We start from the raw sequence: 6,207 nt of genomic DNA, 5'->3' as shown, positions 1-6,207 counted from the left end.
CCTTCTAGAGAAACTAGCATTATGTCTTCCATGGGCCTTGCGCCCAAATTAAATGGCAAAGCCCCAGCATTTTGGCCAGACGTATTTTTTTGACCAAGAAGCTTTAAACGGCACTCATATTGGCAAAACGGCAAGAGGGCGCTTGCTCTGTTATTTGTATAGAAATAGAAATAGAAATAGAAATAGAAATATCACAAGAGAACAAGTGACGGTTTTGATGTGAGATGAAAGGAAGGGAAGTTCGATTCAATAAGCTAGCTATTAGGAGTTGGTCTTCAACTAAGGAAACAATTTTAACCTAAGGTGAGATCATTTGGTTTTAATTTGTTTATTTACTCGTATTTGGTAGTTAGGATTACATGTAAACCCTAACTCTTAACTTTGGGGAGAAAGGGATAAAAAGGGTTTGAGATTATAACAGAAAGATGCATAAATTTTGTGGTTAAAGGAAAATAACTAATTTTAGTGGACGTTAGGGTTTTTGTATAAACCGTGATTCTAAATTTGGAAGGGGATTAAGCTTTTGTAATTAAGAATACAACCTTATTTGATATAGCTTGTATAAAAGTAGGAATCTGATGATTTAATGAAATAAACGGAGGTTAATTAATGGAAGGAATAATAATGAATTGAAAGCATAATGATTTAAGTGATAAGTAGAGAAACTAGGATGTTGATGTGGTGGTTGTAAAGAAAGCTTGAACATTAGATGTCAAACTTGCTTTATACGGAGTAAGTAAGATGATGTTGCTACATTAAGCGTGTATATTTTTGAACATTTGTTTCGGAATACCTTGTTGCTTCGATTCTTCCAAATGAAATAAACACAAATCCATTCAACCGCTTGCCATACTTTCTTTCCGGTGCTCGATAATGAAGACGGGGCAATACCACGAAGAATCTCGTTTATGTTGAGATTTGTCATATTACCAAAACCCCACCAGGAAAAAACACGATCCCACACGTCCATTGCGTGCTTGCAAAATATTAGGTAGCTATCATTTTAATTAACCATTAAAACTATTGCTAACTCTAAATGATAATTAAATAATTAAATATATTTATAAACCAATCAAAATTACTCAATATTTACCCCCGTAATTTTTATTATCTTTACCCGTTTCTTCATCCACGGTTTTGTTTTTCTTTCTTTGATTGCATAGGGTTGCAAACAGCCCTTTCCTTTTATGGGTAAATCACAGGTCTAAACTTTCTTGTCTTCCTTCTTTATTCACACCATCAAGCTTTATATAGCCCACAATAAAAGCATAAACATACAAATAGCTTATGGACAAGATGTATTGATGAAGCAGATGTTTTTTTTTTTTTGTTTCAAAACCAACTCAGACGAGTCAATCATGCATAAAAGTCAAATAAATCAAGTATAATGTTTCAAGTTAATAAATGTGATGCTCTCTATTGTCGAAACGCTCCACAACGCTAAAGATATGTTGCGTTGCTTAGGATGGTGAAGCCATACTTAATCTTTCATGCTATACGTTAGATGAAATTGAACACTATTTCAATATGCACTTACCAGAGTTTTTATAGGTATGAATTTCTTTTATGAATTGAGAAAAACTTGATAAATTGTGATAAAAACTACTGTAATATTTATGTTTTTATACATAAATGCCTATGTAGGCGTGGGAAGAAGTTGTGTTCGACGGGGGTACTCTCTTTGACTTCATGCGTGGACAACAAAGTCAAGTATATTTGTTAGGTAATGGGTCAATATATTCTTAATATACAATATACCTGAATGAGTTGTGCGTGCATGGACTCAAAGAGAGTAAGCTAGTCCAACAAAGCCGCTTCCCACACTTACATAGGTAATTATGTATGAAAACTTAAATTGTACAATAGTTTTTATTACATCTTTTTAAGTTCTTCTCAGTTTATAAAAGGAAATTTATATCTGTGAAAATTTCGGTATGTGCGCATTGAAATAATATTCGATTTCATCAAAACGTGACGCGTGAAAGATATATGATTTTACCATCCAAAGTGATTGAACATATCTTCGAACATTGTGAAGCCTTTGACGATATTGAGCATCGAATTTGCCACCCTTGAAAAAAGAAATTGTTACTATTTATATAGATTTGATCCATTATACATGCTTTATTTGAGTTTTATGCATGATTGCCTTACCTATGTTGGTTTTGAAACTGCTTTATCAACACACCTCGTCTTAGTTATTACGACACTAATTTAAATTTATCTGTGCTACTGTACATCAGCTCGCATATTCTTCAGGATCTATATATCGTTGAATATACCTACTAAGCATCTCGTTGACTTTCGTTTCTAAATCTTTCTAAGTAAATAAATCTCAGTTTTAGTTTTTGTTTGTATACGAGATCTTAGCTCATTGAACTTACCAAGTAAACTTTGAGCTGCTGATCCAGCCTTCAGAGTCAAGCTGGAACTGCAACCGTAGCTTTTCTTGTTTTAATAATTATCAGAATTCAATTTCCGCAATCTCTTTTTGACCGCCATCATCAGAAGAAGTGTACCCAAGAACCGAATCCATGACTTGTTTCTAAACTAAAGTTGTTCGTTTTATTATTACACCAAATGTATAAAACATCTAATAATCATGGATGGATTTCTTTTCAAGTGTTACTTCTACGTTTTTTAGTCACTTGAAGTTTTCTAAGTCAAACAGGGTGTTATAGTCATTGTAACACGAAATCAATCAATATAAATAATACCAACTTTTTTACATGGAGCCTCCATTCGTTGGTGTTCTAATGGTACAAAAAATAAGGTGACTTCCATACCAGGGCCTATTAGTGATGATGCGGAAATGGTTCTGAAAGGAACCGGAGCAAACATACATAAAACCAACCGTGTGGTTGTTCGTACTCTTACTCACATTTATCCGCCTGACTCAACCAGCTCCCCAGTCACTTTCAGTGAGGTACATTGAACAGTAAATATGTGTGTGAATTTTTAATTTATTTCTTTTACATTTAGTTGTTCTGTATAACTACATTTAATTGGGTGACACGTGTCAACATATTTATGTTCTGCATGTAAACACAAGGCTTGTAGAGTCTGTTGTGCTGGTACAGGTGCTATTCTTCTCTGAAAATACTGGTGGTGGATCAAGTTATAAGACACAGACGGGGGGTTATTTGTAAGTGTTGTTGTGATGATAGTGTTCTTGATGCACTGACTGGGGACTATATTAGAGTTTTATTAATAGTCAGCCACGAAGCCGTCATGCTGAACGTGCTGCTACTTATATGGCTTTGGGTTTTGTGGTGTTGAATAATTATATTTCTCGGAAAACGGTCCCTTCAAATGAATATGGAACTGTCAACAATTGTTCAGGGGAGAGGAATCGTTAGCTGAGTTCTCATTTTCGAAGCTTTTTGCACGGTAATATCTATCCTTAGGTTTTTTTTTTTTTTTTTTTAAATGCTCAACACTGGCAGTGGCAATTTCTAACTATAACACTTACTGTTTTAAATCCTTGACTTTTACAGTTTGTCAGTGTATTAGATACTAGATGAGTTGGGATTCGTTTGGGCCAGATCACTTCTCTTGATTCCTTATTTTACTTGTAATGTATTATATAATACTAAATTATATATGATTAGAAAAATTGCATCATTTCAGGTAATATGATTTGTGAAAAAAATTGTATAGATTGTTTTTATGCCTTGATAAACACTTTGGACATTTTCCCACCCACTTGATCCATGTAAATTGTTTTCGTTTTAGCTATCTAACTTTTACCCGTTTGACATGTTAGAGACGAAACATAATTCGTATTGATCCATTAAGTAGAGGTCGAAATTGTGCCCTCTAAATAAACTGAAATAAAATGGAATGTATATTAGTTCAACTAATAATTATTACCAAATATGCGTTAGAAAGATTATAATCCAAGTTATATGATATGGTTCTAAAATACTTTGTTTTTTTTTTTTTTTTTTTTTTTTTTCCCTTCATAGATTGAAGCTGCATCAGGTTCAGCACCACCATAGTCATTGCTTGCACTTACAAAAGTATGACTGATGATGTCACTGCATGGTTATTCTTGTTAGTCCCTGCGGCTACTGTATGTCAGATTCCCTAAGTGCAAGTACAAAGAATAATCTCATAACAGCTTTTAAAGTCTTAATATGTTAGATGTTTTATGGATTGAAGTAGCATAATAGGTGGTTGTGGTCAAAAAAAGGTAATTTTGGTTTGGTTCGAAATAAGTCGGGTTGAGTTGACCCTAGTATACTTTCTCCAAAAGAATTACCAGTAATATTTCTATAAATAATTATGAAGTCAACCATGACTACCAAGGAATATATAAGTTCATTATTGATCTAGTTGTATGAAGAAAATGAATTGGGAGGCTTTTCCTTCATTTCATTCTTTATCAGATACCCATATTGTATATGACAGCATGTGAATTACTCACATAAAGTATAGTTTGTACCTTACTTTCATTTTTCAACAAGATAACACACATTATTGTAAAAGTTCAAATTAACTTCATTTATATTGGTGTAATTTGTTGCAGTTCCCTTGTTATATAGGTGAATTTGGGCAAGCAATAAATTACACAAAGAAGAAAGATCATGATGTATTGGAAAATAGGATGTTAGATCACTCATCACTTCTTGCCTGGAGCTTTGTGGTCCAGAATGACCCCGTAACGAGATGGAGACTTCTTGCCACATCAATTTTGCTCTTGTAATCCCGTGCGTTGTCGCATGATTTGGATAAAACTAACCATTCAGAAACTAGTTTCAAGTTCTATTAGTTTTGGGAAAGATTTAATCTTTTATCCTTAAATGACGACCCTACCCTTCCTCTGGCCCCGGTAGACGTGCCTTTATAGCAGGAACATCTGAAAGCAATAGTATAGAGGGGTCATCTTCACGAAACTATGAGCATGCTAACGTTATTAAAAGTTGGTTAACGATCAAACACCTAATGACTTATCGCAATTCGATATGGAACATAGATGGGTTGGCAGATTGGATGAAAAACTAAAACAAATATTGGTCAAAATGGGTCCGGACAGTCTGACCTGCAAGAAAAAAAAAAGTATTTCCAAGTCCTATAAATTAATAATGTGTTTGTTAAAACTTGAAAGGTAACCAACTTTTGTGAGATTTGTATTATAGGTAAATTGGTTTTAGGGATCATGTTAGTGGCACATCGAAAAAGGTCAACTTGGTCAAGTATGATCATCATGTAGAAGTTGATTACCTTTTATGCAATTAGCCCTTATGGATGCGATATGATGACTTGATCAGTTCTAGTCGTTTCGCTTTTAACTATTCGTTCAAGAAACTTACCCATTCGACTTGTAAAGACATAATTGACAGAATTAATAAATCGTATAGCCAAACAACATGTTAAACATATAAGTTCAAAAGTCCATTCTTTTCTAAAATCAATTGGTGATAGAGGGACTTCTCCTTAGACTTATATGCATACATATGCTTTGTCTCATGGTTGATGTGGGATAACTTTCCAACACGCCCCCTCACATCGAGGCGTGGGACGGTTGTAGAGATGGCGGCACGATAGAGGCCTGACTCGATCTCTTTGTAGCGACGGCGGCACACACATGGGGGCCTGACTCGGACTCGCTTTGTAAAACCGCTTACCTAAGCTCTGATACCATGACATAATTGATAAATCGTATAGTCTAACAACATGTACGACACATAAGTCTAAGAGTTCATCTTTTTCTAAAACCAATTGGTGATAGAGGGACTTTCCCTTAGACTTACATGCATACATATGTTTTGTTTTGTCCCATAATCGATGTGGAATAACTTCCCAACAATAATATCCTGAATTAACCCGTATACTCATAATGTATTAAAATTGTAACTTTAGTTTCAAACAACAATTTACCCGTTTGATTGACCTGTTAAAGACAAAATATCCCGAAAACCTGTATGACCACCGACTGCAGAAATGTGTTTTGTATTCTTGGAAGAATCTCTTCGTTTCAACGTGTTTTACAGACGGGGTTGAAGCGACCCGTCCTAATCCATAAGGACGAATACAATAACATATGATTACATCGCGAGGTATTTGACCTCTATATGATACATATTACAAACATTGCATTCATTTTTAAAAGACACCATTTCATTACATCGAAAGTTGACATGCATGCATACCATTTCATAATATCCAACTTATAAATGACCTAATCTTGTCATTCACTTAATA

At 34.4% G+C, this 6,207-nt stretch overlaps 1 long non-coding RNA gene across 3 annotated transcripts; it reads left to right on the top strand.

Moving 5' to 3' along the window:
• On the top strand, nucleotides 1-5,254 carry LOC139843389 (uncharacterized). 3 transcript variants are annotated; one of them, XR_011757567.1, is made up of 3 exons: nucleotides 1-303; nucleotides 2,790-3,390; nucleotides 3,969-4,513. It is a non-coding gene; the product is annotated as an uncharacterized lncRNA (long non-coding RNA). The 3 variants fall into 3 exon arrangements; XR_011757565.1 differs by having other exon boundaries at nucleotides 2,774-3,390; XR_011757566.1 differs by lacking the exon at nucleotides 1-303 and adding an exon at nucleotides 4,548-5,254 and having other exon boundaries at nucleotides 2,577-3,390; nucleotides 3,969-4,099.
• The last annotated feature ends 953 nt before the right edge of the window (nucleotides 5,255-6,207 follow it).

This window comes from Rutidosis leptorrhynchoides, chromosome 4 (genome assembly GCF_046630445.1).
Source record: "Rutidosis leptorrhynchoides isolate AG116_Rl617_1_P2 chromosome 4, CSIRO_AGI_Rlap_v1, whole genome shotgun sequence".
NCBI lineage: Eukaryota > Viridiplantae > Streptophyta > Magnoliopsida > Asterales > Asteraceae > Rutidosis > Rutidosis leptorrhynchoides.
The sequence above is the reverse complement of the archived record's forward strand: the minus strand, read 5'-3'. Positions and strand labels throughout refer to the sequence as shown.